The 11720-nt window shown below is 42.8% G+C and overlaps 1 protein-coding gene across 1 annotated transcript in view; it reads right to left on the bottom strand.

Moving 5' to 3' along the window:
• LOC129456146 (NLR family CARD domain-containing protein 3-like) overlaps positions 1–11720 on the bottom strand; it is a 217679-nt gene that overhangs the window by 192841 nt on the left and 13118 nt on the right. The gene's annotated exons all lie outside the window — the stretch shown is intronic.

Below are 11720 nucleotides of genomic sequence, written 5' to 3'. Positions count from 1 at the left end.
GCACCTCGCATGAATGACTTTTTTTGTGTTCTGCATGATTCATTAGCTCCTCTTGAGTTAACAAAAGGCACATGCCTCTTGCAATATTTGGCATTACGCTCTGTAGGCGGGCTTTGCCACTTGAGGGCCCAGGTTCTCATTGTCCCTTCACGCCAGCTCTCAAGCAATGAATGTGCATGCCTCCTTGCTGCTCTCCCTTTGGCTTCTAGTACCCACCCTCCGGCATTCCACTTCCACTGTGCTTATCTGTGCCTCGTGGCCGGTAAGAGATGCTCCGATGCTCTATTCTAAAAAATGTAGTTGTCTGTCTGCTAATCTATCTATTGTCATCTATTTTTGCATATCTGCTCACAGACAGATACCACCTAAAAACAGCTCATGTCATTCCGAGGAATGTGCTCATACAGTCAATGATATATTCTTAGTTATTCTGTCCTAGAGACAATCTTTCTGTGACCTGAAACTGACCTTACAGACACCTCCCACTCAGGGTCTACCCGACCTGATTCGACCTTTCCCTCAAACGTGATAGTTGCACTTTTTCTGTTCTCTTTCAGATGCATGGGGGTACCCTACGGTCTGTCCCTTACTTTTCTGCTCAGCTTGACCCTGTTGCTGGTGGTGGCACCTGAGAAGGCTGTTCTGGCATCACGTTACCTTGTGGGTTACGTTGACCTCATCAAAATTCTAGTTAGATTGGTACAATTTAAGTCTATTTTGCACATTTCTATCCTAGTGCTGTACTTGAACTTTGTGTTGCAATATAATCCAAGATGGCGCCACGTACGGTCACCCTGGTGATTTGGTACATTATGTGTTGCTTGTTTTTGTATGTATATCATGTGTTAGCGTGCTCTTACACCCTTGAAGAGCTCTTAAACATCAGAACAACTCCTGCTGATCTACTGCCAGTTTTCTTAGTGCCTGCAGTAGATTTAGTTCACTTTTTGGCCAAAAGAATGAGACGCCGAAGACGAGGAAAGTGTGCAGGGGCCTTGATATGCCTTCGGAGACTTGGCAGCCAGATGCCCTTACCTGGGATTTTCCTCTAACGTTCACTCACTCAGCAACAAGACGGACGAACTGGCGCCGCTGATGAGGAGAAACAGGGACATTTCTTACTCTTGCATCTTGTGCTTCACCGTGAGCAGACACCCACGAGGCCCAGCATGTGCTCGCAGATCAGATTCTGAACGTGGAGCGAACCTCAATGGACTCTTTAGTGATCATCCTGGGGGATTTGAATAAAGCAAATCTGAGCCAGGAACTGCCCGAATACAAACGGTTTATTAAATGCCCGACGAGCGAGCAAAAGACGCTGGATCATTGTTACACAAAGGTCAGTGGAGCCCACAGAGCTGTGCCCTGTGCTGCTCGAGGATTCTCTGATCACGTCATGGTTCACCTCATCCCTGCTTACAAACAATGGCTGAAACTCTCCAAACCTGCTGTGAGGACTTCTAAGAAGTGGACCATTGAGGCTGTGGAGGAGCTTCACACGTGTTTGGACATTACAGACTGGGATGTGTTCAAGGCCATAGACAGTTTGAATGAGTACACAGACACTGACGTGGCAGGACGTGACTAAGATTTTTAGGAAGCAAAACCCCTGTAAGGCTGCGGGCCCGGACGGTGTCTCTCCTTCCACCCTAAGACACTGTAATGAGGAACTGGCTCCTGTCTTCACGGACATCTTTAACACCTCCCTGGAGTCATGTCACGTCCCAGCCTGCTTCAAGCTGTCCACCATCGTCCCCGTCCCCAAGAATCCCAGGATCACTGGACTTAGTGACTACAGACCTGTGGCACTGACGTCTGTAGTCATGAAGTCATTTGAGCGCCTTTTCCTGCACCACCTCAAGTCCTTCACCTCCCCCTTCCTGGACCCTCTGCAGTTTGCCTACAGAGCCAAACGGTCTGTAGACGCCATTAACCTGGCCCTTCACTTCATCCTCCAGCATCTGGACTCCCCGTTAACCAATGCCAGGATCCTGTTTGTGGACTTCAGCTCTGCGTTCAACACCATCCTCCCTGCTCTGCTCCAGGACAAGCTCGCTCAGCTCAACGTGCCTGACTCCACCTGCAGGTGGATCACTGACTTCCTGACAGACAGGAGACAGCGCGTGCGGCTGGGGAAGAATGTCTCGGACACTCAGACTATCAGCACAGGATCTCCACAGGGCTGTGTACTTTCTCCCCTGCTCTTCTCCCTGTACACCAACTGCTGCACCTCCAGCCACGACTCCGTCAAACTGGTTAAGTTTGCGGATGACACCACCCTCATTGGACTCATCTCGGACGGCGATGAGTCAGCTACAGGAGGTAGGTGGACCGGCTGGTGTCCTGGTGCAGCAGCAACAACCTGGAGCTTAACACCCAGAAGACAGTGGAGATGATCGTGGACTTCAGGAAAGTCACAGCCTCCCTGCCTCCCCTCACCCTGACAGACTCCCCCATCATCACTGTGGACTCTTTCCGCTTCCTGAGCACCTGCATCACCCAGGATCTCAAGTGGAGCCGACCATCAGCTGTCCTCATCATTAAAGCCCAGTACAGGATGTTCTTCCCGTGGCAGCTGAGGAAAGGCAAGGGGCCGGTCCAGATGATGGTGCAGTTTCACACGGCCATCATTGAGTCCATCCTCACCTCCTCCATCACTGTGTGGTTCACTGGGGCCAGGAACAGACAGAGACTGCAGCGCATTGTGCCTCTGCTGAGAAGGTGATTAGCTGCTCCTTCCATCTCTACAGGACCTGTCTCCAGGACTCGGGGTGAGAAGGCCGTATAGCAGCTGACATTTCTCACCCTGGACATGGACTATTTGAGCCACTTCCCTCTGGCAGGAGGCTACGGTCCATTGGGACCAGAACCTCTCGTCATAAGAACAGTTTCTCGTCATAAGACACTTTATAACACCGGTCACTTTAATAAGTCATGTCTGCACTGTTGTTCTGATGCTGCTGTTGTATATATTTTCTACCTCTAAGTATTTTATTTTATTTTAAGCATATCTTTTTTAACTTTGTGCATGTCCTTATTTGTATTTGTATTTATTCAGTGTGTTTATGTTGCACTTTATCACCGCAGTAAGTTCCTAGTTTGTGAACGGTGTTCACAGACGATGGCAATAAAAGTCTTCTGATTCTGATGAAAGTCAACAGTTCTATATTGACTGTGATGTAAATACCATTGAATTCCTGTGACTTTGGCTCTGTTTCATGATACGTAAAAGAATGAATTGGCACAAACATCAACACAACATTAAGACTGTGGAGACACTGAACTACTAAATGCTCAAGACAAAAGTGTGTATTGTCTTTATTTCAGCGCAGTAACACACACAGCACTATTCTACACTGCTCTTTGTCATCAGAAGGTAAAACAATGGCCTTACATTAGTCTGTTCATAGAACAAAGGAACTCACACAGTTGTGTGTAAAAAGGTAGAGTTCCTCACTCATGATGATTTCAAACTTTCACTTTCACCAGTTTGACGTCTTTGAGTGACATTGGCTGTGTTTTCGTGCACACCACAGATCTGATCATTGTCTCATTTCAGGAGTTATTATATTATAGAAATGTCATGTAAAGAGTTTCATCTGATGTGACTGAGCTCATTTCTTTTCACAAGGAACATTATGTAAAAAAGGGACAAACTAATGTCGCAAAGATGTGAAATGAAAAAGAAAATGTTCAAGATTATAAAAGTTATTTTTGTTTTCCTCTAAAAGTTTGGACACACATCTCATTCAAGGTTTTTCTTCTTTATTTTTACTGCTTTGAACATTTCAGACACAGAAGACGTCGACTGTGTGAAGTAAGATATATGGAGTTATACAGCAAAATATATAAAAGTTATTTACCTTTTTCCATTACTACATGACTCCATATATCTTACTTCATATATCGTCTGGTGATGTACATTTACTTTCTTAGGGACACAACTAACGATTATTATTGTCACACGGATTGTGTTTTTTATTTCTCTCATTAAAAAGAAATCAAAATATCAATAATAATGTCCTGCTCATAAACTCTATATAAATGGATCTGTTCAAAGTCTGATCTCTCTGCTCCAAACCTCATGTTTTTAGTGACAATTTCAACAATATATGAAAAGTCCAGAGTGTCCCTTTATGTGCACAATGCTCAGTAGCCTACAGGTGGCAGCATTGTGTTGCTTTTATTGCTAGATTTCCTGTTCTGACGTAAACAATACCTGATGTTTGGCTTTTAGTTCACTTTATATATGACTTAAAGGTACAGTTTGTAACTTTTCTGATCAAAGGTCCGCCACCTGCTCGTGGTGTTATAGTTCTGCCTAGAATGTTCCCCAGTGTGGCATTAAACCTATCTATTGTGGGTGTTTTGAAATGTTTCATAACTCTTGGACGTTCATACTGTTCACACTGTTTACCAGAAATGAACTTGGGACAAGGATGTTGGGAAATGTTTTGATAAATGAATGTCAAGGTGACCTTTTCGAGAGGAACCAGATGCCAGAGTGAGCTCAGATCCCATCTCACTCCCTTCTATGGTCAGAGTTAGGTCCGGTGTTAGAGTTGTACCAAATTACATCAGATGGGTGGACGGTCCAAGGAAGGGGTGGAACCTCCAGTGGAGTAGATCTAACAAAAGGGACAGTCACACCCAAATCTGGGGCTTTCTGGGCTGTTCGGGTATCTGGGCATCTTTAGATTCGGAGCCACTTGTTTCTCACTGAACTGGTCTGGGTTCTCTCAATTGGGTCTAGTGAATGAGACACCTAATCTGTATACTCAAGTAATTTCTGTTTGTACTCAAAACTTCAATAAATCTGTGGAACCTTATTTCTGCACTCGGCTTCTTTTGGGTGAAAGCACCCACACTATCCACAAGACACGCAGGGCAAGTGACAGGTCAGCTCTATGGAGAAACACATGCTTTTCAGGATATTTTTGAAATAGGTCAGTGTAATGCCATACTGTGGAACATTCAATAAGAATAAGAAGCTCCGGAGACAGGCAGGTGAGGGAGGAGGGAGACGAGGGTGCAGGGAGAGCAAGACAGGGATCATGACATGTTGAGTGTTATTTCTATAACACATTTAAAAGTCAGTCGACCACAGAGCGTCACATAAAACAGAAACAGACAAGACACAGGAACAGAAGAAGAAAACACCAACATGTCCTGTCTAGAGAGGATTAAATGCCAGGGCCTTTAACCCGTCATTACCTTTCAGTGTTTACAGGTTCATACACTTCTTTCTTCCCTCGGTCTTGGTTCCGCCTCGTTTCCGTCAATGAAACTTTTCTTCTGGTCGTTCCGTGAAAACATTAGCGTGGCTGGGTAGACCAAAGACACAGTATATAGTTTTGAATAGTTGTTTGCACCTGTGCTCATGTCCATCTCTGTGAAGCCCTTGTCCTTTAGAATGTTCTGAAACCTGCTGTTCTGTTGTGTTCAGTCTGAAGTCGTGTTAGAACTGAGTTAAATGTCAGAATGGCGTCACGAACAGGATCCTCCTCCATTCATCCTGTTGGTGGCGCCATTGTGTGAAGGAGCTGCTGTTACTGAACAACTATTAACTCTAACACAGGACATATTTAGATCAGTCCTCACCCAAAACAACGTATTAACATGTTTGCTAAGTCGCTCCCCCTTCAGAGCACCATCACAACACAATCAGCTGCATCCCACGAATGAAACTACTGCACATCACATCAGGTTTGTCACGTCATAGTGCACAGTTTTGTGTTATGTTTTTGTATATTTATGGAGAATTGTTGTGTGGGAGCATGGGTGATGTAGGCTTGTGGGTGGAGCCTCGTACATGGGTGATGTAGGCTTGTGGGTGGAGCTTTGAACAGAATCTTACTGCTAGCCATGAGGAGGGTTTGAATAGGGCCCTGGAAAGATCACTAGATTACTCAATATGTATGGATGACGTCTAAAACCTCTTCAGATGTTTTTTGATAACATGGTCAATGATTTTTGCATAATACTCCCTCTTTAATGTCAGATTTGAAAGGAGCTGAACTCAACAAGCAAGTTGAAAATACATTTAGGTGTTTTGTCTGTTGAATATTAAAACTAAATTCATTTGGCAAATAAATAAACATATGAAAAAGAGCTTGGATTTTAAAAGATGGAAGAGAACAGTCCAATAAGGTTCAAAATAAAAGAACCATAGACTGTTTATATAAATGTACATAGCTAACATGCTAGTTGCTACATTCTTAAAATCTTCGTATTAACCCACTCTACGTGATCCTTTTATTTTACTATTGTGTTTACTATTGTGTAAATCAAACAAATCAGACAAATTAAAAACAAATCAGGTTCCTTCTTTCCCTGAGGTCACTCCCACTAGCATTAGTAACAGATTTGATTGACGTTGTTGCTAAGCGCCCGATCCATACTAAACCAGTGGTGCTTTAGTACAGAGTGAGGCTCTAACTGCTCCAGCCTGAGCTTCATTTGACTGGGGCTGAACGCTGTGGGTGACGTCACACTCACTTAGTCCACTTCTTTATACAGTCTGTGATTAGAACAATAGACCAGAACCTTTATTTGTCACACAATGGAGAAATTACAGTGTTGCAACACAAAGTTCAAGAACAGCAGAAAGGAAGAAATGTGCTTAAATCGAACCAATCTTAATTTTAGAACTACTTAACCACTTGACGTTCCAACACCTTTACATTACAAGTTAACAGCAATGTACGTGTATTTCTGCGTCACCCACACAAACACTCTACACATCAAATGAAAGCCACGACATTCATCTTTCTGAATATGTAAACCATTTACACCTGCAATCACCACAGTGCTGACAGGAAAGATGTTTTTACAGAGAAGTCAGAAATGTGGATTTGGACTTAACTTTGAGCGCTCTGGTTCTGTCAAACATCAACATATTCACACAAAGTTGCTCTCAATCGTTCCATAAAGGTCCAGAGAATATAATCCAGTCAAGAAATCATGTCCACAAAAGAAGTTAGATCCTCCATGTCCAATCTGCTGCAAGAAAGTGAAATCTGCTCCGTCACTTGTTTGCATTTCTTTTGTTGATTTCAAGCATAATAAATTTCTAACAGTGCCAACGTTGTTCCTCAGTGCAAAACAAACTTGTTAGCTTGTGATTGACATCAAAGTTGGCCAATAAGGTGGGGGCTGTGGGTTACTGGAGCCATGGACAGTGAATGAGTGCTATAGATGACTGAAAGTGTATGCCCCACTCTCCCTTTTGTAGAATCAAGCTGTTACATTACACACATTTAGTGATGTTTTCCCCTTAAAGCCAATGAACAGCAGAACACAACGATGCATGACATGCAGTGGTTTCCCGTAAACAGACAGACTATGCTGTGCGCGTAAAAGGAGGAGACTGGATGCAAAGAGCCGCGCGTAAAATTACACGCGTGTAATTGTGTAATTTTACGCACAGTTTTGCATTTTAATCATGATGAAATGGACAAAACAAAGGAAGTACATGACTGAGGACACTGTGGATGTTTGTACAAGTTAAACTAGAGGCATCTCGGATCCGGATCGGTTCATGGAACCAAGTGAAGATCTCATGGTGGACTCAGGAGTAGAGGACCTTATGTTTTGATGGACTGGATGCTGTTCCTGATCAATAAGCATGGTTTATTCTGCTATTGACTGAATTGTGGGTCAAATGTTTTATTATGTGTAATCATTCGCATTAGCTAATGCCAATCTGCAATCTGCAAACAGTCAAAAGTTATTGCAGTTTTTCCAAACGTTCTCCAAATGTCTCCATTTGGAGAACGTTTGGAGACGCCTGGACTTACCCCTGATAAAATGATTGTAAAACTTTTTTTAGGTGTTGACCTCAAATTTGAAATGTAAGTGGTCAACAATCTTGTCAGTTGAGACATAGTGTCTTTTTGTCCTCAGCTCCTGACTGCAGCATTCTACACCTTCATTTTCCCCAAAAAATATAGGTGAAAATGAGAAACAAATTTTTTTTTATGTGTGGTCCAATGTGCGTAAATGCTTAGCAGACAAACTTACAGTGATCCTGACACCTGTGGGTAAAACTATAGAGTGTTTCCTTTACAAAGACCCAAACTTGTGTATTTACTACTGAGGGTTCAATAATGTGATCATTTTAATTTGGAGACGTCAGAACAAAGGCAATTTCACCAAAATGACCCGGAATGTTAAGGGGTTAGATACAAAAAGGTGTAAAATAATAAAATAAACAACTAAAATAATAAACAAATAGAACTCTGCTAGTCAACATTATATTACTGATGTAAAATTAGAATTTGTGTTGGACACTTTCTAAATAATTCACAGCACATTTAAACTACACCAGTTTACCAACAAAATTAAGAAGACCAAGAGGAACAATCTTTTGAACTGTTCCAAAGGGATGAAGAGGAAGAACACGCTGCCATCTAGAGGTGCAAAGTGACATTTCAAGCATATTAATAATTATCACATTAAAATCACCACAACCTCATTTTTACCACTGCAGAACATTTGTACTCCAGAAGGGGGCAGCACAGTTCTTTTGAGACTCATTACAAATCGTCCATTTAGGCCCCTGTCTCTTGTCCCGCTAAGAATGATTCAATTCAATTCATTTATTTTTGTAACGCCCAAAATCACAACAACAGTTGTCTGGAACGGCGTTCATGTTTTGGTTGATGGGGGAAACCGGAGTACCCTGAGGAAACCCATCCAGACACGGGGAGAAACATGCAAAACTCCACACAGAAAGGCCTGGGCGACCCGGGGATCGAACCAAAACCTCTGCTGTGAGACATGAGCCACTCAGCCACCGAGATATACATACAAAAACTAAACAACAGGAAAAATCAGACAAAACTAGAAAAATCGGCCAGGCAAGGAGGAGAAAGACCAGACGAGGAGGAGGAGAGCCGGGCGAGGAGGATGAGAGGGTCCAGTCATCGGGGCATCTGAAAGAGATACACTACACAGGGGGAGTGGGACAGGGGACAACATGTGAATAGCATTGCTGATGAGAAAATAGGACAAAGCAGAGGATAGTGCTCAGGTTGCCATACTTCCCCCAGCTAGTTACTCCTACTGCAGCCTGTCTTATCCCGGGTTTTAATGTCCCTAACTCCCTCACTATGTAACCTGGTCTATACCGAAGAGGAAGGTTTTAAGCCTGGTCTTAAATACAGAGACTGTGGGGGCCTGTTTAACATCAGCAGGGAGTTGATTCCATAGCACAGGAGCTTGGTAACTGAATGCTCTCCCTCCCACTGTACTTTTGGACACTCTAGGAACCACTAATAGTCCTGCATTCTGAGAGCGGAGTGCTCTGTTTGGCTGGTACGGGACAATAGCATCTTGCAGATAGGATGGGGCCATACCGTTTAGGGCTTTGTATGTCAGGAGGAGGACTTTGAATTTGATTCTAAACTCGACAGGAAGCCAGTGCAGATATTTTTGTGGAGCTTGTAGAACACCACAGGCTACTTTAGAACAGGGAGAGGTTTATACTAACAAACTGGTACCTATCTGATAGATAGGATTTAAACCATTTGAGGGCGGTCCCTCTGATTCCAATGTCACATTCTAACCTCTGCAGTAGAATGTTGTGATCAATGGTGTCAAACGCTGCACTGAGGTCCAGTAGGACCAGGACTGAAGCCAGCCCGTTATCAGCAGCTAGTAGTAAATCATTTGTTACTTTAAGCAGTGCAGTCTCTGTGCTGTGGTGAGCTCTGAATCCAGATTGAAATTTTTCAAATATATTATTGTCCTGCAGGTGGCGGCAGAGCTGTTTCACCACAACTCGCTCTAGAATTTTTGAGAGGAAGGGAAGATTAGAGATAGGTCTATAGTTGACTAGTTCATCAGGATTTAGGTTAGGTTTTTTCAAAAGGGGTTTAATCACAGCATACTTAAAGGACTGAGGAACGTAGCCATTTTCTAACGACATATTTATTATGTTATGGATGGAATCTATTATTAAGGGGAGGGCTTCTTTGAGGAGTCTGATTGGAATAGGGTCGAGCAAACAGGTTGATGGTTTGGACGACATGATGACTGAGGTAATCTCCACCTCATCAACAGGAGTAAATTTATCTAATATTATTAGAGGATCCATGTGGGATATTGGTATTACAGACTGGATTTGCTCAGAGCTGATTTTTGGAGTAGCTTTGTTGATTTTGTCTCTAATGGTTGTAATTTTGTAATCGAAGAAGTGAAGAAAGTCATCACAACTAATGTTCGAGGGGATAAGAGACTCATTAGCAGTGTGGGAGTTTGTCAGCCTGGCTACAGTGCTGAACAGAAATCTGGGGTTATTTTTGTTTACTTCTATTAGATTTGAATAGTATCTAGTTCGGGCTTTCCACAGAGCGGCCTTATAAGTGAGCAGGCAGAGCTTCCATGCCTTCAGAGACTGCTCAGAGCGAAAGCTTCTCTGTGCGTCTTACATGTTGTTTGAGTGTCCTGAGCTGTAACGTGTACCATGGAGCCGGAGGTCTTGGTTTAATGCTTTTCTGTTTTAGCGGAGCTACAACATCGAGAGCAGATTTTAAGGTGAGCATTGTTCTGTCAACCAATTGATCAGTGACAATTGGATTAAAATTATTGTCATTGTCACATGACATATCTTTCAGTAATGGCTCAATAATTTCTTTAAACTCTGTAACCGATTTATCTGATAATGTTCTTTTCATTATAGTTTTTTTCTGTGGGGCTGGATAGTCTTTTAGTATAAATTGAAAGGTAATTAAGAAATGGTCAGAGAGTATAGGGTTTTGAGGAAGGACAATTAGATCATTAATCTCAATACCATAGGTTAGAACGAGATCTAGAGTGTGATTGTGACAGTGAGTCGGCTTATTCACACTCTGGGTGAAACCGATCCCATCCAGGAGCCAAAAGCATCACTGAGGCAATCACTGCCATTATCTACATGAATGTTGAAATCTCCAACTATAACAATCCTTTCCCAGTTCAAGACTAAACTTGAAATGAAATCAGAAAACTCTGTCAGGAAGTCGGCATATGGACCAGGAGGTCGATAAATTATTATAAATATAACAGCTTTTATTTTTTTCGAATTGGGGCATGTAATGGAGAGTGCGAGGCTTTCAAAGGAGAGGTAAGTATAGTTGGGTTTGGGGCTGAGAATTAGACTGGAATGAGAGATGACGGCCACACCACCACCTCCACCTGTGCTCCGGGCACTCTGAAAGTTCATGTGACTTGATGGTGTAGATTTGTTTAGTCTAACATAGTCATTTTCCCGAAGCCATGTTTCAGTTAGGGCTAACAGATCAATATTAAGGTCGCCAATTAGTTCATTTATTAAAAGAGATTTGGAGGAAAGAGACCTGATGTTTAGCAGTCCACATTTTACACACTTATCATTTTGTTTATTTGCGGCACATTTATTTATTTTTATTAAGTTATGAGATCTGACAGCTTCTTTGTCAGAGTTTAGGGGTGTTTTTTGTGTTTTTTGTACGTGGGGCACACACAGTCTCTGTCTGTTTGGAGCTGTTCCATATGACTGAGCTGTGCTTCACTGGTCTAAACTGCTCCCTAACGTCACTATCACTGTGCTTCCCTGAGCTATTCTGCATGCTAGTCTTACCTGGTCAATCTAGACTAGCAATCATATTCTGAGCTAACAGGGCGGAGCCAGCCTGCGTGGGATGGATGCCGTCTCTACGTATAAGCCTAGGGTTCCCCTCAAATGCCCTCCAATTATC

This window comes from Periophthalmus magnuspinnatus, chromosome 19 (assembly GCF_009829125.3).
Source record: "Periophthalmus magnuspinnatus isolate fPerMag1 chromosome 19, fPerMag1.2.pri, whole genome shotgun sequence".
NCBI classification, from domain to species: domain Eukaryota; kingdom Metazoa; phylum Chordata; class Actinopteri; order Gobiiformes; family Gobiidae; genus Periophthalmus; species Periophthalmus magnuspinnatus.
This window is presented reverse-complemented; position numbering and strand designations above follow the sequence as displayed.